The sequence below is a fragment of the Mesocricetus auratus genome, unplaced genomic scaffold, assembly GCF_017639785.1.
Source record: "Mesocricetus auratus isolate SY011 unplaced genomic scaffold, BCM_Maur_2.0 Super-Scaffold_100041, whole genome shotgun sequence".
NCBI lineage: Eukaryota > Metazoa > Chordata > Mammalia > Rodentia > Cricetidae > Mesocricetus > Mesocricetus auratus.
Genome location: NW_024429218.1, coordinates 476,254 through 499,802, shown reverse-complemented (window position 1 = coordinate 499,802; position 23,549 = coordinate 476,254). Strand labels below are relative to the sequence as shown.

Genomic DNA, 23,549 nt, shown 5'->3' with positions numbered 1-23,549 from the left:
GGGAGGAAAATTCTCAGAATTTTACATGCACAAGTGGAAATGTCACGGTGAAACCCCATCATACAATTAATATACACTAATAGAATTGCACCTGAAAATATTACTACCAAAGTGGAAACTTCAAATTAGCAAACATTAGAAAATACTGGAAACCCCACAGGCATTTACATTTGAGAGGTAACAATGTCAAATAAATTTGGGGGCGATCTGGATAGCCAAATTATGCTAATATAGAGAGAAGTACTGACAGTTGTTATTATAGTACAAATGGTGGTAATTATTATCAATGTTGGAAATGCTTATTCTAACAAGTGTTTAAGTATTCCAGGCAGTATTTTAGAAGCTTTATACATGCTGTCTGGATTAGTCATCGCCCACACCAATATAAAAACAGTGTTGTTATTCCCATTTAATAGGAGGGTGGTAAGACCTAAAATGTTTGTTAAGACTGCAACACAAAGCTGACAAGCAGCAGATGTAGCATTCAGACCCTGATAATCTGGCCTTGGACCTCTGACTCCTGAGAACTGAGGGTGTGAATTAAGATTTCAACTCCCATTTTAATAGCTTCCCACACAAATACCTAATGACCCATTCATTTTATCCCTTATAAGGATTTGCTTTTTGGGGGTGGGTTGAGGTGTTGACAGCTTGCTAAATATAATATTCAGAGAGCAACTGCTTACCACAGCTTTTTGACAGCTTTAGATACAAATCTACCTTAAACATGTATGAGAAAAAAATTATGCCATTTGATTTTTAAGTGCTTTTTCAGCAGTATAAATAATGAAGTGTGTTGGAGCTGGCAGGTATAGTACATTAAATTGAGTGGAATTAAAACCCTGTGATATTTTTAAATTAACAAGAAAGGGGGTGGCAAAATTAAGAAATCTGGCTGTGTCTTCACAGCCTCCTCCAGCTGATTTTATGCTCTGGGTTTCAAGTGTCAACACTTCATACAAAGAATGCTTTGATTTTATTTCTGCAGAAAATGCAAATGACATTTCCAACACGCCCCTGTCCCCTTCTCTCTCTGTCTCTGTCTCTGTCTCTGTCTCTGTCTCTCTCTCTCTCTCTCTCTCTCTCTCTCTCTCTCTCTCTCTCTCTCTCTCTCTCTCTCTCTCTCTCTCTCTCTCAGTATTTTGAGAAGCTGTCTGAGTTGAAATAATGACTCACCTTCTGAGTAGTGTCTCAAGAATGTAGTGAAAGGAATCCTGCTAATCCCAGGGGCAAGCTGTATTCTTTCACACTCAAAGACACACTTTCCTCTTTCTAAAAGCCAGCAGTCTGTTGGAGGGAAGCCCAGAGTACAGTACTGTGGTTGAGATCGCTCTCGTGATTTTTCTGAAAGTTTGTTATGGATGGAGTGATGTCTGCTTATATCCAGTCCCTAGAAGTGAAGATAAGGACTGAGCTGTATAGATGTGTGTAGGTCTGTACACCAGAGGTCTCCTTGAGTGGCTCTATAGACGACTCGATGGTTGAGAGTGTCAGCCCAAGTTTGGTTTGTAGAACCCCATGTCAAGCAGCTCAAACTGTAACTCTAACTCCATCATATCCAGCTTTCCTTACTGTCCTCCATGGACACTTACACTCATGTGTTCACACCCACTCACATATACACAAATACATACACATGATTAAATATATAAATTTTAAAATATTAAAAGTATGTGTGTTGCCAAGGTACCCTACCCTGATTGAAGACCTAAGCAAAACATTGCTGATTAGTTTATTATAAGCACAGTTGCTTTTCTGTTTTTATCTAAGTGATAACCCTGGAGCTCAGTTATCTTACTGGATTATGAACTTACTGGGAACCTAAGATATATGTGTTAGTTATTTTGAGAATTTTGTATGTTCTGATCATATTCTTCTTCTTCACCAACTCTTCCCAGACCCGCCCCCCTTCCCTACCCACTCAACTTTGTAAAACAAAATCTGTGAAGACCAGTCTGTGTTACCCAAATATTCTTGGGTGTGTGGCTTTGCCCTGGAGCATAGCTGGCTTGCCAGGGGCCATCGATACAAAGGGCTCTTTTTCTTAGGGAACATTGACTACCCCTCTCTCAGTAGCTATCAGTGACCTGTATCTCTGCAACTAGAGGTGGGATTTTGTACCTAGCTCTCTCCTCTTCATGCTAGGGTCGGTCTGTTTGGGGCTTATACGGATCTTGTGTGTGTTGTCACAGCTGGCCTGAGTTTCTATGTACAACTGCCCTGCCATGCCCAGAGCACAGTTTCCTTGTCCTTTACCGCCTTTGGCTCTTGCCCTCTTTCGAGCCCATCTTAGTTATGACCCCATGCTTTGGAGGAGGGGGAAGATTATATGTGACGAATTAGTTTCGTGTCCTTGTGTGTGATTGCCTTAGTTTGAAACCCCTGTTTATTGGTTTGCTGCAGCTGTCACAACCAAGGATCAAAGACTGAGTGGTGTCATTGATAGTACCTTGCTGTCTCCTGCTGCTGGTGGAGGCCAGAAATCTGAAGTCTAGGTTTGAACAAGTTATGGTGCCTGCTTAGGCTCTAGCAAAGGCCTACTCGAGGCACCTCTCCTGGCTTCCCCTCGTTCCTTGTGTTATGGAAGCTTTCCTCTGGTCTCCTGGTTTCCCCCATCTAAATGCCTTCCTTTTAGAAATACTATTTTGTATTGTTTGAATGTCTCATAGGTTTATAGAATGGATATTGATCTTATGCAACTTCCACTATGTTCCTTCAATTTCCCCTAGTGCCTCCAGCAAGTCTCCTTGCCAGCATCATGGCTCCTTTTGATGCCATTGCTGCTGTTAATAACTCTTGACTGCAATTAGTGCTGCTCATTTGTGCACAAATGTGTGCCTGACTATGGGTGAGGGAAGGGTGCATACTTATTTTTAGGAGACTATCATATTTGTTAGATTTGGGCCTTCCTCTTAATTAAGTACACCCTCAGGAACCCTATTTCCACTATATGTTGGGCTCTTATGGGCCAGAGGTAAGAATCCTGATATAGAAATTCAGAGGTGACATAGTTTGGCACTTTCAGTTATGTCCTGCAAAGGGGCTGGCGTGTACAAGATGGGAAAATGTGAATGCTTGAGTCCTTTCTACCTGACACTTTGTAGACAACAGAGATGAAGCAGTGATACAGACATTGTGATCTCAGGTAGCTTGTGTTTTAATGAGTATGATAGTTACAGCGAAACATCGCGTCAGGTGCTGGTTTATGCTCTGGAGAAAAATAGGTAGTCATGGGGTTTGTTTGGTGCCAAGTGTTCCTGGAGGTGTCCCTTTTTGTGAAGTGGGAGGGTAATAAGCCATGGAGGATGTGAGTGAGGTCAGATGCATAAAAGAATTATTTGACAAGTTCTGTCACATTCAAAGTGAACATTGGAGTAAAAGTCCCTTCTGAGATAGGGCTCAAGGGGTTCAGCATTTAGAACCTCAAGACTTTTTATCCATGTTTCTGTTTTAGAGTACTGAAGTGTCATGCCTCTCTTCCAAAATCCTAGTGATGGTGGCATTCAGCTCCATCTGAGCTCTTTTGGGCTATGAGTCCAAATCATTATGTGGTTTTCAGCCTTGCTCTTGGGCAATGGAGAGTACCACTCTCCTTACTTAGGTGCTACTTATCTGTGTTAGGGTCTTCGTCCTAAATGGCTTGCTCTGAAAACTGATTATGTAAAAAGCCATCTGTGAAATTCTGCAGATGGCTGATTTGGGGGTCGCAATCTCAATCTGATGAATCAGAATTTGGGGGATAACGGACTGGTGTATAGTTATGCAATACTCTAAACATGATGCTAATGTGCACTGAGGACTAAGAATCCTTGACATTACACACTGGTGTGGTTCTCAGATTCAGTTCTGCCATAAGAGTACAAGCAAGTAAAGCAGCTGTGTATGTGGTGTCACCTGTGCCTTTGAAAGGTCGCCCTGGCCATGTGGTGGTGGTGTTGTTATAGATGTTCCTCTTTTGTTCAGATTTGGGAGCCCATCATCGAGAATCAACCACAGTGTCCTTAGATTGCAGCATGTCATTAAGAAACTGGGGGAGTTCTGGGTCGGCCAGAGGCTGTAGCACAGGGAGAATTAGCTGACTCTACTGTGAGTGCTAAAAATAATTTGAAGCTGTTTTTTCTTCTTATCGCTTACGGATCACTTGGACAGAGGGAATAGAGGCTTTCTTTCCTGGTATCTCCATTTGCAACATGCTTTTCATGTACACGTTGGGGACATGATGCTTTCTGTGTTGACTGAGGTGTTTCAGTGTGTACACGGATAGCTGCTATCAGAACTGATGACCCACTTCTTCAGATCAAAGGTTCCGTCCTTGTCCTTGTTTTTTGCCATGCTGCCTTTAGGAGAAATTCAAAGCAGCTTTCTACAGCTGTCAAAATAATACCTCCTTACATCAAGTAAGAGCGTCCCACTGTGTATTTATGTGTAACATATTGAATTCCTAATCTGTGTGAATATTTTTATTATCCTCCTTTGAACTCTCTCAGGTCCTTCTGATTCTTGTTGAACTGCACAAATACATCCTTCCTAAGGTGCCTTTTTAGCTAATTCATTCTGTATTCAATTTGGCCTTCTGCACTTTGGATCTGGCCAGTCTTTACACCAGAGTTGCAGATCCCAGAATGTGTTTGCTTTTCACTGGACATCATAAGTTGTGGCCCACCACTCAGAGCACTGGCTAGTATTCAGAGGCCTGCAATGTGCTATATGTATTTGATAAGATAGGCTTTCTCCATTCTTGTTCATGATTAGTTGGACAGTGTACCTTTGACCTGTGCCTGGCAGAGTTATCCAGTGGCTGATGATCCAGTGGCCTCCTCATCTCAGAAAGTTGGAGAGGCAACTTAGAGCTAAGCTGCACTCAGGGCAGTGGTGCTGCTGTGACTGGTGTCATCTGGAGATGCCATGCTGTAGGGACCTGTGAGTAAGGAGAACAGCCAAGGGGAGCTGACGGGAGTGAGGTGAAGGGAAAGGGTGAATAAATGGACAAAGGAGAACACGGAGACAGAATTGCCCTTGACTAACAACACCTTTATTCCCCTTGCCCTATCTTCTGCTCATATGCAGTTTGTTTGTGTTCATGGTCAACCTCCCTTTTCCCTTGGACCATTTTGATCCAGTTTCTGTTCTTATACCCACAGACACAGACTAACTCATATTTCAAGATTTTTCAACTCAAAGATCATATATCTTTCTACGTGGTCTATTAGTAAAGCAATTGTTTCTCCACCCTTCAATACAGGACCCTCAGACATTGGCAAAAGCCCCTAAATGGTAAGATCCTGTCTTCTGGGTATTCAGAATCTGTTTCTGAAACAACTGCCCAGATCTGTGTGAATGTTTAAAAGCTTAGTGTTGCACTTTCTTTTGTTAAATGAGAATAAGTGAGATTTATATGACAGAGTAAGAATTTGTAAAAATTAAGCATAGGGAAACATTGCAAAGCATTCTTCCAGTGTGAGAACCAAGTTGTAGATTATTGCTTTGACAGATATGATAAGACAGACATAGCTTTTAGATCAAAGTTTCCTCTCCATAGACTTTCAAAAGAGGTTTTACTGGAGCAGAATTCTATCACGGATGTGCTCTCAGTTGATGAGCTAACAGATTATGTAGCCTACCAGAGTCCAGACTATTTAGTATTTAGTCCTTTATTGTAAACGTAGGCAGAGCTTTTCCTTTTTCCCAAACAGTGATCTCAAATAATCACACAAAAGCTTATATTAATTACATAATGATTGGTCTATAGCTCAGGTTTATTACTAACTAGCTCTTAAAACTTACATCAATCCATTTCTGTTAATCTACAATTTGCCATGTGGCTTCATGGCCTTACCTGTTCTCTAGCACGTCTTGCTCCTCTGGCAGCTGGCTTGTATCTCCCACTGACTTCAAACTTCTTTCTTCCAGTATCAGTCAGGGCTGATTACATTAGTTTATTTTGTTCTTGTTCTCTACCCTCAGAATTCAAGGGATTTTCTACTGCAGAAAGCCATGGTCCTATGCATATTTCCAGCATTGAGAAATGGTCCTAGGAATTTACAGATTATTCCACTGGTGGAACTTATAATATAATTTCCCTGAATTGGAGCGTTTGGTGAGCTTTCACTTCCTGCCCTCCCTCCATGTTAACTTAGTGTCTTACACACAAGTCTTCCTTTTGTTGTTTTTTTTTACAGTGTTTTTTAGTCTTTCAACTATTGCAACATCTGTGCGCCCTTAGGAATTTTCTGCTGTGGACTTCCTTCTTGGATATTCTGTGCCTTCCATTTTTACCCCTTCCTTCATTCTTGTTCTGAGATCAAACCTCACTTACTCAACACGCCTTTCCAGAGCCACTCTGGGTCTTGTTCCACTCTTGTGGTCAGCTCTAAACAAAGGAACGAAAGTTCTTCCTGAAGTCCTCCTGTACTCCTAAGTCTGTTTAGTGCTTTAGAGAGATGAGAACTCAAAAATATGTACTCTTGACTCTTCCTGGAAATTATGATATGTAAAGGAAAAGAGAGGCGTTGTGAACATGCAATTAGATTTTCACTTTACTCTGATTGAATTCCACAAAAGAGCAGCCCATACTGCCATAAGAGCTGGCGTGTCATCATTGGTTACCACATGTGCCATATGTTGAGACCTCATAAGGACTTGTTAGGATCTGCTTCTGAAGGCTGAGTAGAAATGGATCAAGCAGAGATTCTGGAAGTGTGACCCTTACCCTGGGGATAATACATGCAAAGAGCAGGTAATAGATGTGTGGATAGGACTGTTTGCTGTACGTGGACATGTGATATTGGCACTTTACATAACCTTGACATGTGTATGCAATTGTCTTTGATTAGCTCAAGCAAATGAAGGACTTTCCGTGGACAGGGTGCAATGGTGAATTGGCATTTTAAAGAGAATGTACTAAGTGGAGAAAGAATTGAGATGACCTGAGACTTTAATCAGTTTAGCTAGCAAAAAAGGACTAAAGCAAGATTTCACTTACACGGAGTTTCTAGAGTAATCAATATCAGAGAGACAGAAAGTAGAGTGGTGATTGCCCAAGGCCAGCAGAAGGAGAGAACAGTTTTGTAGAATCAAAAAATGCTCTGAAGATAGCCTTTTTAGTGACCCGAAACTGTATTTTAAATGGTTAAGGTAGTAAACTACATGTATTTTATAACAATTAAAATTTATGATAAATGAATGCCAAGAGATCACTTGGAAAATCGAAGCAAGAACACAAGCTGCAGCAGTAAAATGTGGCTATTCTATTGGGAATGTGAAGGTTGCAAGTGATGTGAGAGGTGATTGAGCAGACAGAAAACTGAGAGTTGGGGAAACATTAGCTGTAGCACATTGGGAAAACTGGGGAGGTTACTGTTGTCTTACCAGTGCATGGGAGCTGGACTTATCAGCTGGGGGGGCACTTCATACTTACCACCAAATAATGAATCAGACAACTGATGCTCATAGTGAACTATAAAATACAACATAAAGTATCATCCATATCATCATTGATAATACCCTGTATCTGATAGCTTCTTCATAGAAGTGCACAAAATATTGATTTGTGTTTTACCAACATTTCTCTTCCTAAGCTTATTTGATGAGGTTTCAAGGACATGTCATGAATATCTTTGTGTTCCATGTCTGGGACAAGAATAGACCAAGAGATACTCATGCAGAAAGATACTTTCTGTCTTAAGCCATGATGAAGACTCATTTCCTCACCCAAATTAGACTAAGCAACTTTAAGGTTGCTTAAACAAGGGCTGTGAGATGCTTGTTTCCAGACAGACAATTCCTTGAGATATCAGGGAGCTAGAACAAGCAGCGCCTGCCCAGGTTCTTTAAATGGGTTGCTAACTGGATTTGTCAGTCATCTTTTTATGAAGGTAGGAATGAGATGGATCTAGAGAGTCTATGTGCCATGTTGCCCCGGGAGAGCTTTCTCCTGGTAGAAATGAGGAATGAGATGGATGGTTTGCATAAAGTTGAAATTTCCATGCTACAACTTTTAATGCTGTAGTTCTGCAGGGGGTGCAGGAATGGGTGCTGTTTGTGGACTGGCTACCTTACCATTTACTTTCACAAGTTGTAAGCTAAATGCTTGTGTTTGTCTCCTGTGAATTTATTATGAACTGCCTTTATAATGTTTCTCTTCTTAGTTTTTCTGTAAGACCAAAGGTGACTGGGATATTGGTAATGATCCACTACCTAACTGGTTTCAATTGCTGTGATAAGACACTATAACCAAAAGCAATTTGGGGTGGAAAGGTTTTATTTCATCTTACAACTACCAGGTCACCCACTATCATTGGGGAAAGTCTGACAGGAACATAAGGCAGGGCTCTAGGGACAGGAGCTGAGCAGAGGCCACAGAGGAAGGCTCCTTACTGCCTTGCTCCTTATGGATTGCTCAGCCTGCTTTTTTATATAACTTAAGAACACCTCCCTGCTCATAAGTGGCACTGCTCACATTGGGTTTGGCCCTTCCACATGTATCACTAATCAATTAAAGTGCCCAGCTGACTTTTCTATAGGCCTCTCTTATGGATTGTCTCTCTTCCAAGTGACTTTAGCGTGTTTCAAGTTGACAAAAAAAATCCATAAGTACAGCATAATGCATATCACTGTGACAAGTTAAGAGATGCAGCCACTCTTAAAGGAAAGTCTAGCAGATCTCAGGTGATATTATATTTCTTGCAAGAAGGCAATCTAAACCCTCCTGTTGCTCCCTCTGACTTCAAGATGAAGTTCGTGCTCTTTCATGCCTTTGCAGACCGTCTGTGATGTCCCTCACATCTGAATCCACACTTATGTCATGTCTGTGTGTTCGCTGTAAGCTCTACTTCCTCTGTGTTCCAGCCATCGAGCCACGTGTTTTGTTGTTGTTTTCTGAACACGTTTGGTATCTGAGTATTTGGTTTTTCATGACCAACTTCTCTTCCCATCAAAAGTTTATGTTATTACACCTTCTACAGGAAAAGAAGAATATGACAATTGAAGGGGGTGCTCTTACTTTATCTTACAGGTTCATGGATATTTGATGAGGGGATGGATGGATAAGGCTGTTGGGAACTGCACTTTTTCTTGAAGCTGGGTCATACTAGACAGTGATTTCCATACAGTTACTGAATTTTTTGCTAGCAAGCCTTGAAAATACAGCTTCATAATGACATGTCCTTGGAAGCAGTCAGTGCATAACATACTGAAGCCACTATTATCCTTAAGCTATTTGGGGGGGCAGTGTTCAAAAGATCCTGAGGATTTCTGAATCTGCTGGAAATTCTGTAGCTCTGGAAATTGAAGACTATTCCGTGGTACCTCTGTGTGTTCTCTTTGGTGTCCTAGGACAACTTGGCCCTGCCCCAGCATTTGAATGCACTGTTTTGTTTTTTTTTTTTTCTGTTGGAATATGTCTGCCCAGTTCCTGATCTGATGTTTGCCCTTCCTTAACCTGTAAGACCAGGCTGACTGGGTGCTCTGGCATGCTTTGATAGCACATTGTTTTCTTTCCTATTGTTTTATCTCACTGCAAACTATGACTCTCTTTCTTCTATTGAGGTTTCAGTTCTTTGAGGGTAAGGCACAGAATACTGACTGTCACATTGTAGATGCCTTGGGAATATATAGAGTCAATGAATATTACTTAGTCCTGGACATTTAGGTTGAGCTCAACTTTGCAAAATCAAAATAATAATACCGGACAGACAGGTAGCAATCAGCAGACCTCCCTGGTTATATCCACACAGCCTCACAAATTCTAAAACTATTAACACAGGTGAGCCCATTTTTGCCCCTTAAATTTATTCATGCTATAAGACTTTGTCCCATGCACATAACTTTTTGAGTCAGAAACCATAGGTGTCACTTGTTTCAAATGAGTTTGTTCTTCCCTGTAGAGGAAAATATATTCAGTTTCATGATACCTCAGACTTTTGGTATACTGAAGCATTGTAGGAAGTACTGTTATACTGTAGTCATTTAATCTGGATGTGATGGAGGCCTGGGGATTGTGATATGGTTTCTATCAGAGAGTTTAGCTTGGATTTTATATACAAAAAGTGGAAAGGTTCTCTCTAGATCTTGATGGCCAGGTGGTGGTCATCCAGGTGATCCCATATTGGTTCTCTGTATCTCTGGTTTTGCTGCCCAGGTCTGGTACAGCACCATAACAAGGGAGGCCATTTCCTTCACCAGGATACAATAGCTCAAATGACTTTTCTTAGGTCTGTGAACATTGCTTTGTCCTTATAAGCTGAAAATGATAATACCGTATTTTACCAACAAGAGGTGCATTTATTACCATATTAAATAATTGGATACATGAACTTTGACTACTGATAAGCAATAGAATCTTAACGAAATCCTGTATCTTAATTTAAGACTATTGCCACTATTTCAATAAGTGTTCTTTTCACCTTGGCCAGAGTCATTACTCTAAAGAGCATTTCAAAAAACAAAACAAAACAAAAACAAAAAAACAAAAAAAACCCAAAAACTAAAACAAACAAACAAAAAACACCTTCTAAAAATCCTTCTAAGGGAGACACTTGGTTACAGGTTAAGTGAGGCTCAAAAGTATTGAATAACTTGCCCAGTTTCAGTGTAGGTGGTCATGTTTTCTGTGTCCTCCTCTATTTTGGTTGCTGACTTCTGAAGACTCCAGCATTAGACCTATGCAGCCTTGTTGCCCTCAGAATAGCCTGTGGCTCACCAGTACTCAGTCAGGTGAAAATCTCATGAGGAAGGACAGAGGTCTGCTGAAGGGTTTTTCACAAGGGCTTAAAACCATTCATAGAAACCTGAGCCTCTGATTCTTCAATGCTATTAAGTACTTGGGCTAGTCTGGTTTCAGTATGATACTGTATCCCAGGAACAATTGCACGGAATAGAAACTATCACAGTCTAGGATTTGACTGCTTCAGATTCCCTTCCATATATTCCGAGGGACGTTCAGCAGGAGCCTGTTGTCCTCTGGGTCTCTATTACATCATGAAGATTGCACAGTGGTAATCCTCCATGTTTGCATTAGTTTATGTAAGAGACAGGCATATGAGCATAGGATTCTGTGAGTTTGGTCTCATAGTTTTCCACCATGTAGAGTTCCTTAATGTCTTTTCCTATTGCTGTGATAAAATACCCTAACAAAAGCAGCATAAGGAAGAAAGAATTTATTTGGGTCCATAGATCCAGGCTACAGTACATCATAAATTGGAAATTTCCACATCTGGAGCTTGAAGGATTTGGTCACATTGTGTCCATGCTCAGGAATAGAGAGAAATGATGGCTGCATGCTAGAGCTCAGCCCACTTTTCTTTGCTTTCTACAGTCCAGGATCCTTTGCCTAGAGAATGAATATTCCTCATCAGTTAACATAATCAAGACAGTTCCTCACATGCAAGACCAGAGACCCGTCCTCCATGTGATTATAGGTTCTGTCAGGCTGACAATATGAGCCACCACATGGAGACAGTTATTTTATCAGAAGTACATAGGTGGCTGTTTCAGAGCCAACATCTGTGGGTTACAGAAAAAAGCTCTTTGACCAGTACAGCAGACAACTGTGAGACCTTTTGCTCTTACTGAGTACCCAGCCAGGGAAGAAAAAGACATCAAGCTGTGTGTGTTTTTACTCATTCTTCCCTATAGGACCTCTGGGAAATTCTCAGCAGGAGAGTCTCAAGTCATCTTCATGTAAGAACATATGCAATAGCAGTTTTTTCTGTCAGAATTCCCTTCAGTGTCCACTGTGAATGGAGTAGCCCTGCCAGGAGCCTACTTTCTTGAACCATCTGACATAACTCATGCTACCAACTAAATTGTGTAATGAGCAAAAGTCATTTTAATACATTATTATGCCTGTTATGGTAGATCTTTGTAAAAAAAATGTCTTACATTTAAACTGTACATTCAAGAAACCTAAACTGGATGTGTTTGTCAACCTCTTTATGTTTTGTATAAAAACGACAGATCTTTATCATATCCTGACAGGAAAGGCTTCTGTCCCAAAGCAGAAGATTGGCAGATTGATGCATGCTTATAGTTTTACCTTTTTAAAACTGAATTCATGATACAAAGCATTCTTTTCTTGTTTTTTCAGAGAAGGGTGGCAGGGCACCAGGAAGGTCACAAACTTATCAAGGACAAAGAAAACCATAGTTAATTCTTTTACTATTATTATGTCCTCACTGTGTGCTTCTTGCTGATTTTTGATGCATGTTAAGGACAGTGCTCTATTTACCCTTGTGAACATGTTGGCGTCCTCTGGTATACTTCCCTAGAGAAGGAGAGCCATGCTCTTTCAAGATATCCTCCTCATAGGCCATGATAAATGTAGCAGGGTTAGTAGTAACCCATCAAATGAGGTGAAGGCAGCGTTCCTGGCATCTCCATCTAACTTGCTCTTCAGTGCTGAAGCAACTCCATGGGCAGGCACAGAGCAGAGATGAAAGTTGGGAGTCAGTGGCAGGGATGCAAGTTTTCTAGAGGAAGTTGGCCCTGCTTCATAATTCAGTGAGTGAGCCCAGGTGTGTGAGTGGGCAGGGTATGCGCTAGCATGCACCCATCCTGGTAATCACCACCCTCAGAGCTTCTCATTGTGAAATGCACCCTCCTTCAAATCTCTAGAGAGCAATCTCTTCTGTGAGCTCTGGATTTTGACAAATGGCATATTTTGGGATGTGGGATACATTTCTGCTGAATATCTGGCTTGATTAGCATGGAGCAACACATGCAGCACAGGCTGGATCCCCACCCATCTTTATCCTCATGCTGTACAATCAGGAAGCACATTCTCCCTCCCATTGTGGCTTCTGAGGGAAGTGTGCTTTACATATGCAAATGTAAGCCTCAAGTTTTACTTAATAATTATCAGCTGGAGATTCTATTGATGAGCAGCTGAAACTACTCATCAGAGAAGACTGTGTGTTAACCATTTGTGGGTACCCCTGGAGCCTGATGCCTCAGATCAGCCTCTGAATACTCTGGTGATTGCAAATCCTGGGCTCTGATTTTTACCCATTCACTCCTCCTGCCTGACCTGAACCTGGCAGCTGAGTCTCCCTGAGCTCTTTAGTATCCTGCCCCTACCCACCCTTCTCCTGGGTTAGATGCTCAAGAGGCACAGGAGATCCAGATCTATTTGTAGGAGCAGTGTTGCTTACAGCTGTAGAATCGCCCAGGTTCCCACAGCTTACTATTAGAAGTTCACGGGGTGCCTTAGTTGGCGTGGTTAGGATGTCAGGCTGGTAATCCTTTTGCCTTTGCCTTTCCAATCTTCTGCAACTGTACTCACCATCTGGGGCATCTCATAGCATAGTGGGCTGTCTCTGTCACACTCCCTTGATGTTTCTGAACCTGCGTGGAGATCAGTGGACTGTAAGAAAAGCTCTCATCATTTTATAGGAATTTCTTCACTTTGCAGATTCTTAGTGAAACTATCCTTCAGATCTTCTGTGTGTAGTGAGATGTTCCCACCTTGTTGCTGGAAAGTGCAACCTCTGTTTTCTGCTAAGTGCTATCTAGAGGCAGAATGTGCAATGAACTGTAGAAAGAGCATATATGTGGTAAGTTACTCAAGCTCAGCAGGCTTTTGTTTCTTTCTTTTTACTATATTGACAACAAAACCTGCCTCAGAATTGAGACAGTTAAATTGGGTTATGTGTTAGATTCATCCAGGCAGTAAGAGAAGTGTAATGCCCATTCTCATTTCAATCTGGTTCTAGTAAGTGGACAAGTCCAGTAATTACTTACTTACGTTCCAGATTTTGATACTTGGGTCTGCCTGTTACCTAGTATGTGATTGTTTCTAGGTCCTGGTGCTCATGGTGGATTCAACAGGTTCAGTTCACAGAAGACAATGCCACTGTTGAATTTGTGCTTCAGAGGTAAAGACAGATAAAGGGAAAGGGAACAGAAACAATCATATTGGAGAGAGCTCTGGTATGTTTTGCAGTGGAAGATGTGCCAGGGGTGGAGGAGAGACCCAGGGCTTCAGGGTGGGCATGGGCAGTGCTCCCAAGGTGGCTTGTCAGCTGCTTCTTAGGGAGTGGTGTTAAAGCAGATTCCCGCTGAAAGGGTCAGAGCCATCAGTCCCCAGGTAAACATTGCTAGGAAACATCCAGAAAGCCAGTGTTGTTAAGAGAAGCTTTTTCTTTGAGAGAAGCCTTCCTGCCTGCCTGGTTCTAGATCGGCATCAGTCCCAAATAAACACACAGGAGGCTATATTAATTATGAAGCTGTTGGCCTTGCTTGTCTCTTACTGGCTAGCTCTGCTTTAAGTAATTACCCCATAATTGTTAATCTAAGTATGTCTCTTACCGGAGAATAGTTCCGGGCTCCTACCCCATGGCGTTACATTTTGACTCTCCTGTGTTTCTCCTTCCCAGAATCCTCCCGGATTCCTAGTCCCTCCTATCTAGATTCCCTATTGGCCAGACAGTGCTTTATTGGCATAAGACTTCCCCCAACACAGTGTGGCAGACACAAAGGACACATGGGACAGCATGGAGGTCAGATAGATAGCTGAGGCCAGGTAATTGCTTATGAGCCACTGAAAGTCTTTGGGCCTGGCTTTACATTTGATGATAACTGTGGAAAAGCCTGAGGAAGAGAGTGATGTGGCTACCTGGTGACACTGGTTAAATGTCGTGTCAGTTCATGGCAAATACATGGAGGGAATTGTGGTAAGTGGCTAGGTGGCCATTGCGAGCATCTAAGAAAAAGTTAAATGATTAGAACAGAGGTGAGAGCACAGCTTTAAGTTCATGTTCAAGGTATAATCTCAAGAAAGAATTAATGTCTTAATATATTTCTGATGTGCAGCGTATGCGATATGAAGAGGGGAATTCAGTGCTCTGCTGCAACAGCAATCATAGTGACATCACCAGCAGGAAGTGCTTTTCATCATCCCTGCTCCAACAAGCAACCAGCTGACTTGTGCTGAATCACAGTGTGAAGCAGGTTGCAGATATAGGCACGATGTATAGTAGAAGACAGTCATTTCTAGACAAAGGGGCTGTCCAGGCAGGCACTTTCCCCTGCCACCATCGGTAGGCTATAAAGCCCTGGAAATCTAGGTTCTATGAGAGAAATGTCGGGCCAGCTCTCCTTCAACAGGTTAAGAGTCCTAGGAAGGATTCTTGAGCTGGTGTTAAACAATTTAGTGTTAATTCACCAAGTTGTAAAATCTATAAATGACATAGATCTACTTCCCCATGTTCATTCCATTTCTCTGGAACTTAGCTCACATATTTCTGAAGATTGGATTATGGTGTGCAGGCGATTCATTAGCAATTCCTGAAGGTCTAGAAACTCTTAAACCATAACCCCTCCTGCAGTGTGCACCTTATGACCCTGGCACTGGCTCTGAGTCATGTGGGTACCTGTTCTAGTTACTCTTCTCCTTGGGACGAGGAAATAAGATCATTATGATCTAGCATTGCAGGTTCTACCACCTGGGTGTCTTTCAAGGTTTCTACACCCCCCCATCCCAGTTTTGCTTCACATGGAAGTAGAGCCAAGAGTTTTAGGGCTGGGGTAGAGCTTCAGTGGTTATAAGCATCCACTGCTCTTACATGGTTCACAGCCAGCTGTAAATCCAGCTACATGGGATTGAAAACTATCTTCTGGACTGCATTCATGTATACATATCACCACACAGATATACACAATTGAAAATAATAACAGTAAATATTTTTAAATGAGTTCTTAGTTTTTTTCTTCATTTTATAAGATGTTTGCAACCACTTTATTATAAAATCCCCAAAGAAGGAAAAAAATCACCATCTGTACAGTGTAAAGATGACAGATTTAGAGATTAGTGGGTATTAGCAGAATATATTAGCGAAACATGTATCTTTCCCTATGTAATATGTGCAGTGCCATTCTGATACAATGACATGCTGTTAAGCTCAACCCTGATAAAAATCTCCTGTTTCCTTCTTTCCTAGTCTACCCTAATAAAAATCCATCCTTCATTTTTGGTTTCCTGGAGAGGGCTTATTTGAATTTGTGGACTAAATAACTGATATGTCCCCTTCTTGTCTTTCTCTGACACTGTAACTCTCGCTAATTGGTATCTATCTCTAATGTTAGTTAAGGTGACAATGGGGTAAAGGTTGTCCAGGCAAGCTTCATCTTGTTTTTAATTTATAATCGGGCTGAACACAATAGAATTGTTTTAGGTGGCATGGCAATTTATAGCAGCTGACACACAAAAAGGCTTGCTTCTGTTTCTGTTTGGAATGTAGCAAAGTATTGTGTGTGGCAGCCTCCCACAGTGCCTTGGGGTAGCTTTGTAGTCATCACAAACATTAATCAATGCCAATGGAGCCCTATCTGTCTTTGATATCAAGGTCTTCCTGATGATTCAAAGCCCTTCTTCGCAGTGTCTTACTTGGTTTAGCTCCCAGATGAGCAGTGAATGGTAGCCTGCACACAGCTTGGCATTTACAAGCAAGCAAGGATGATGGGGTCTTGTGATCTATGGCAAAGCCAGTTGACTGGAGAAGAGATAAGAACTATCAGAGGGTCTTGTGAAGATGGTTCAAGTCAGCCGTCACCAATACTGTAAGGTCTGCTGATGGGGTCACCATCACCTATGTGAGTGCTCATTTACAGGAAGTTAGTAGCGATAGGTTAGGGGGATAGCTTAGTGCAGAAAACTCTTAGAGCACAAATGTGAGTACTTGAGGTTAGATCCCCAGCATCCACAAAAACAAATACAGGGTATGTGTGGCAGCCTGCTTGAAATCCCAGCTTTCTGGAGGTGGGACATAGAGTGGCGGGAGATAGGGGATCCTAGAACAAGCTGACTAGCTTCATTATCTCATCAGTGAGCTTTCAGTTTAGGAAAAGATGCTGCCTCCAAATATATGATAGAGCACAGTCAATGTAGATACTCAGAGTAAACTCATGTTTCCAAACTCAAATGCACACACTTGCTCATGCATTCACATGCCATTCCTACATGCACACACAAAGGAGATGGGAAGGAATCTTCTGGTGTATAATTTCCAATGATCAGACATCAAAACTGACTGTAACATAGATGAGGAAGGACTCCCATGCCTTTTGCTCCTTTTCCTCTTCAGATTGACTCTTTCAGTCCCAATCATTTGTGACCTTCAACTGAAAGAAGGTTTATCAAAATCTGAGAGGACTATTTTCTCATCCCCATCACATGCTAGGAGAGAAAGCATAGTAGTACAGTCCTCATATGGCACCAGTAAAGAGTAACAGGAATCTTCCCAAGCTCAATCATTAGTCAGGGATGATACGTCTTCACCACCAAAGTGTTAGAATTCTAAGTGTGTACCACAAAAGCCAGATTATATGTTACTGAGAATAGAACCAGGGCTGCCTGCAGTCTAGGCAAGCTGTCTACCAACTGAGCTACATCTTAGTTCACTATTGAACCCTCACTTTTAAAATATAGATCTCATTTTATTTACATGTGTGCGTCTGTGTCTGTATGCCCAAGTGAGTATAAGTGCTCACAAAAGTCAAAAGGGGCCATTAGATCATCGGGAGCTGGTGTTTGCGGGCCCCAAACATGGGTCCTGGGAACTAAAAATGTCTTCTGAAAGAGCAGCAAGCACCCTTAGATGGTAAGCAGCTTGGACTTTAATTTGTAGGAGTTCTTGGCCCTTCTCTGAAGGTCTGGGTTTTGCTGGAGTGTGCTATACTTTATAAGCAGGAGTGGATGGCATCAGAGGTTGGTCAGTTTGTGTGCTGCTTGCCATTCTGTTCTGCATCTCTTTATGATAGGAATTGGATGTTACTGCCCATAGTCTCCCTTAAAAAAATCATTCTAATCAATTTTGAGTACTGAAGGATTGGGATTTGAAGTTCATGCCAGAGGATCATAAACTGGAAAAGCATATTTTTTCACAGCCCAAGTATGATGATTGAAAAGGAAAATTTAAAACCTTGTTCAGGAATCATTCCATGTGGCTTGCTGGATTTGTTCTAGACTTAATCTATAAAGAAACACATGTACTCACACACACACACACACACACACATATTCATCAGACTATTTTGCATAGCTTTTTACTGTAAAATATGCTTCTCAGCACATGTGACTTACTACTGTTAGAAACAGTTTTAGATTATAAAAGGGCTGAATATTTCTTAGAAAACAATATATGTTTATTGGAAAGACTTGTTAAAACTTAGGTCAGTGGGGAAACATTTATATAATCTTTCCTCTTGAGTGTTTCTGAACAAAAAGGGCAGTGGTAGGTGAAGGGTGAAGAATATAGAAACCCTAGAATATTTCTGCATCTCTTTCATGGTCAAGAGTCAGGGAGCCTTGGTACTTATTTTTCAGAGATGGCAAAGCAATTTGTGGTTCTCGCGGCCTAATATCAGAGAAGGTTGTATCCAGCAGCTACACTTGTATAGAAGAAGACACACTGAATTGGGCACAGTGCATGGCTGTTTCCTTGCCTGCAAACAGTATGTCCTCTGCTCAAATAAGTAATGTCCTTGAGGTTATGCTAAAAGGAATTGGTATTGATGTAAGTAAAGACAGTGAGTGGCCCAAAGGACTGGAGTGTGAATTTGTTGTGGTTTCACTGGTCAGTTCTAAGGATTTGGGGTGAATGTGTAGTTGCAGCTTATGGAATATTTTCTTCTCTTTCCCTACCAATGGCTGTTTGTTAAACTGCCTCATGGTGACATGGAAGACATGACTCAACTGCCAAGGACGTAACTTGACTATAGACAGTGCTCGCTTGTCTTCCCTGGTGGCAACTTGACTGCTCCTCACACATGTCTTCTGATTGTTCTCATTTTCCTTGACCACTGAAAGAATTGGTCACATTTAGAAGCAGGTTGATTTATCTGCCCTGCTAGAAGCACAGTCTATTGAAGACTACCTGCTTCCACCTTTCTGAACTTGGGGTATTTGACCAAGAATTGCAAAGTTTAATATCATTAAATCAGAAAGTAGGGGGAGGAAACAAAACAAAACCGAAAAATCCTCTGATTGTTGATCCTGAGGACAGTCCTCAAGGTAAAACCCAAGCTATGGATCCAGGAGATTGGTGTTAAAAATGTCTGTTATGTCCACTTAATGAAATCCTTTAAGAGAAAATTCTTGAAAATAGTTTCATGAGGGAGAGAATAGAGCTCATTCTACATATTAGTCCGATTGGAATCCAGAGCTCCTTCCTTGGCATAGTGATAGAAGATTCCTTTTTGAAGCTTAGGAGGTCTTTTCTTCCTGTCATTCTCCCTCTGCCAGAAGATTCCTGAGGTCTTCTTTAGAACTCAAGCCTGCTTTTCTTTTCTTCCTGGCTTCCTTTCTTCCCTCCCTCCTTCCCTCCTCCTTCCCTCCCTCCCTCCCTCCCTCCCTCCCTCCCTCCCTCCCTCCCTCCCTCCCTCCCTCCCTCCCTCCCTCCCTCCCTCCCTCCCTCCCTCCCTTCTTTCCTAAAGATATCTTCCAGAAAATCACTGCAGAAAGATCTTTGGTGGAAACATTCCCTGTTTACCCATAATAATCAAGCAGTACCTGTGGGTCATGTTGCCATTTGCCTTCCCACTGCACATGTGGTGCATGCTTCTGGAAGCTTTTAGGACTTCAAATCATGGTGTAGCTTAAAGTGTACCTGTGAGTCACCCTGGTGCACACACTGCCTACAAGTGCAAAAGTTGGTGTGGTATTAACACACTCAGCTCTCACAAGAGTGTTTGGGGAACATGCTGCATTTTGAGTGAAACTTTTAAGATCAACTTGAGCTTTTGAATGTTTTCTAAAATGACTTTGGCTTCAGCGTTTTATATGTTTTACATTTTGAAGTGGCTCTGTATTTCAAGGAGGTTATTGTGTTTTTTAAAATGACAAGGTGCTTCGTGAACATGGCCTCCTGTACAAGGAGAGATTGGAAAATTTTGTGTATCGCGGTGCTGTGCTCATCCCAGAGGAAAGCATAGCTGCCTGGCAACTGGACCTGCTTCATAGACAACACTCTAATCTAGATGGGAAGAAGATTAGGGGAACCAAATGGCCCATGAATCTGAGGAGCTATAATACCATCGTCTTAGCCACTTTTCTGTTGCCGTGATGAAACACCATGGTCAAAGCATCTTGTATAAGAAAGTTTGTTTGGGTTTATGATTCCAGCGTCCATGATGGTGTAGGGAAGGCATGATAGCAGGTACAGGAAGCAAGAGCTCATCTGAAGCCATAACCAGAGAACAAGAAGTGAGAATGCCATTGCTTGAAACTTCAAAGACTGCCTGCCCCCAGTGACATACTTCTAGCAAAGCCATATGACCTGAAGGGTGCCATCAACTGGGGCCCGAGTATTCAAGCATCTGAACCTGTGAAGGATATTCTCATTCAGTTACCACAACCAGGATGTAGGGACACTCCTGTTCATTTAACAGGAGCTGCTTTAAGAATGTAGGAGAAACTGAGGCAAGGGCAGAGGATCCTGATGAGAACCACGCTGCACTGAAGGGGACCGTGTGAAAGCCTTCTTTTCACCTGAGCTAAAGGATCTGGCATGATGCACAGGACAGTGTTTCTCTACCTTGGTTACATGTGAGAGTCTCATGCAGGGCTGCTTTCTGAGCTGATAACCAGAGGCCTCTCACTTCCAGAGGCTTTGAGCTCACTCATCTGGATAAACCCTGCATATACAGCAGCATGTTTACTGTATATTAGCAGAGGAATGACAGTTTGTGATATATATTTATGTAGAGTATGTGTATATGAGTGTCTGTGTGTGCATGTGAGGAGGCCAGAGAAGGCATTGGGTGTCTTGCTTTATTATTCTCTACTTATTCCTTGCAGACAAAGTCTCTTTTCATCGAACCTAGGGCTCCCAATTTTTCTGTTAGGCTGAATGGCCAGCAAGCCCCAGTGATCCTCCTTTGTTTCACCCCCACCCCACCTCTCAGTGCTAGAAATACAGGCATATATGGTTGTATGTAGCTTTTATGGGGGTGTTGAGGAGCCTCATGAATGCACAAGAATCATTCTTGACCTTGAAGTGATGGATTTACTTCTGAAAATTCTCAAACTGCCAATGTGATAGATATAAGAATGAAAGATATTAGTTCATTAGATATATATGGGAAGCTCTGAGATTAAGGAGATATTTGAGGCAGGGGATCAACCAAGGAGACCAATATGATGATTTTGGACAAAGTCCTATAGACCTTGGACACAAAAGATCTCCAAGTCTGGGTTCCTCCTTATTTTTTATGAATCAGATTCTTGTAGGACATAGCCACTTTCGTTGGAAGTCTTGTCCTATAAAGGTTAGGATATAGTGTCTTCATTGCCTACAGAACCATGCAGGAGGACAGCTTTCTTCAAGGCTGACTTTGAATGGAGGATTTTGGTGCCTACATTCAAGGTGTGATGAGAAGAGCCAGAGGATCTTCCAAAACTGCCCCAATCTGGAAATGAGTCCTGCAGCTGTGTCCATTTATAAGTGCATGACTGATCCTATGTCATTTGCCATGCTAGCACTCCCTCCCTCCATAGACATTTCTGGATAGTCAACACAGACAAATTGATGTCCATTACCACTTAGGACATTTCGGGCAGCAGGTCTCTAATCCCTGTCATTTCACCACACAGAGATTGCTTTTCAATTTTCCCTCTTTTTTCTGAATCTTAGATGTTTTGATTCTTAATTCAGAGCATTCATCTTGACTGGATTCAGAGACTGAAATCTGATGATAAAGTTCTTGATTGTTCACAAGTTCTGGTGGCTGGAGAAAGCAGTTGTCAACTGGGGTTTTTAAAAATGTCTTGTTTGCCATTTTTAACTGGAAATGGGCTGAACTAGATCAACACATGTGTACACGTTGTCATACAGAGATGTACTGTGTGTGCAAAAGATTGCATATTGAAACAACAGACTCTGGGGGAAGGGCAACAGGCAGCAAAGGGCGAGGGGTGAGACAGGAGAGAGAGGGAAGAAAGACATTTCATGATCTCAGCCAAGAGCCAACGTTGGGTAACATAGCCTTAGCTCTGGTGAAAATGTGGTAGAGAAAAACGCAGTATGTTGGTTAAGTCTGTTAACTAGTAAACAGAAGGCCATCATTTAAGCTCAGTTATTTTTAATGCCATTCTCTCCGCTTCTTTGATTTTACTGATGACCTCAGGTTTCTGTCCTTCTTCCTTCAATATGAACTATTATAATTTCTCATTAAATAACAGGTAGTTTGAGATATATTAGGCCTGTGTTTTTCATAGCTCTTTACATATTTACAAGCCCTTCCCTCTGTTTCTTCTTCACACCCCTGTTAAATACAGCAAAGGTGCCAGGGCTTGCAGCTGGAGACTAGTGCCAGGCGGCATCCTTCAGAGTGGGGCCTGTACATCATCGTGGTCCTTGTATTAGTCAAGGGCATCCAGAGAAGCAGAACCATGTATGGGATTGTTCTTAGACACACTTTCATGAGAGTGCCTGCGCGAGCGCCCACACACACACACACAACCCACAAGGGGGTGAGGAGAGAGAGAGAGAGAGAGAGAGAGAGAGAGAGAGAGAGAGAGAGAGAGAGAGAGAGAGAGAGAGAGAGAGAGAGAGAGAGAGAATGAGAATGCATGTACACGATTGACTAAACTCACGAAACCCCTGGCAGACATGCAGGTAGTCAGCAAACTGGAGGTTGAAGCTTAAGTTGCGCTAGCACCTAGCTGCCATGCAGTCTGGAGGCCTGTGGTCAAGGAGAGGCAGTGCACCAGTCCAGCCCACATGCCGGCAGCCTAAGACCTGGCAGAGCAAGTGTTTTTGTTCCTTCTGTTGAATGTGTAGGCAGGTGACATCTGACATCCAGGCTCAGAAGTGGTCAGGCAAGGATGACTTTTCTTCTTCAGTTCTAACCAGTCCCCCTAGTTTTTTACTAATTGGATGAGACTCACCCACCTTGGAGAAGGATTTCTTCTTTATTCGCTAGACTGACACAAATGTTTATCTCATTTTTAGAAAAGCAATCATCAAAACACCAAATGTCTGGGAACTTCATGGCCCAGTCAAGTTGACACATAAAAATTGGCAATCATTGTCCCCAAGCAGGTACTTGTTTTGCAACAATTATGTGTCAACTTGAGACTAGGCAATTAAAAACTTGCAAAAACGTTAGACTTCAGGGACACTTCAAGCATAGGATCCGTAAATTCATCCTGTTGAGCATGGTGTACATTGACTTGATTAGGTGGAGTAAGGAGTTGTATGTGGGGCAGATCTATACCAGCCAAAGTTACTAGGGCCAAGACTGTAAGATAGCAGGGGGAATAGCTGGGTCTTTACAACTGATAGCTTAAGATAATGTAACGTGGCCACAGTTGTTTAGGTATACCATGGAATCTAATCCTGGGAGGACTGATGATAGAATCTAACCCATACTGAGAGAGAAGGCCATGGCTACAAAGTAATCAATGGTCTGGTGTGGCTCAATGAAGAAAGTTAGGAACCAGCACATCAGGAACAAATAAAATTGGGCAAATAAAAGAGAGCAGGCTGTTAGCATGGCAAAGAAATGGGGCTTCCTAGCACTCATATCTAGTTGTTCAGTGATGGAATTACACA

At 42.0% G+C, this 23,549-nt stretch overlaps 1 protein-coding gene and 1 long non-coding RNA gene across 5 annotated transcripts in view; one reads left to right on the top strand and one right to left on the bottom strand.

The window, feature by feature from the left end:
- Large1 (LARGE xylosyl- and glucuronyltransferase 1) overlaps positions 1–23,549 on the top strand; it is a 459,671-nt gene that overhangs the window by 163,475 nt on the left and 272,647 nt on the right. The window lies entirely within an intron of this gene.
- Positions 11,131–12,513, bottom strand: LOC110342347. Its single transcript, XR_002384390.2, has 3 exons — positions 12,227–12,513; positions 12,035–12,118; positions 11,131–11,329 (listed from the first exon to the last, which is right to left on the bottom strand). It is a non-coding gene; the product is annotated as an uncharacterized LOC110342347 (long non-coding RNA).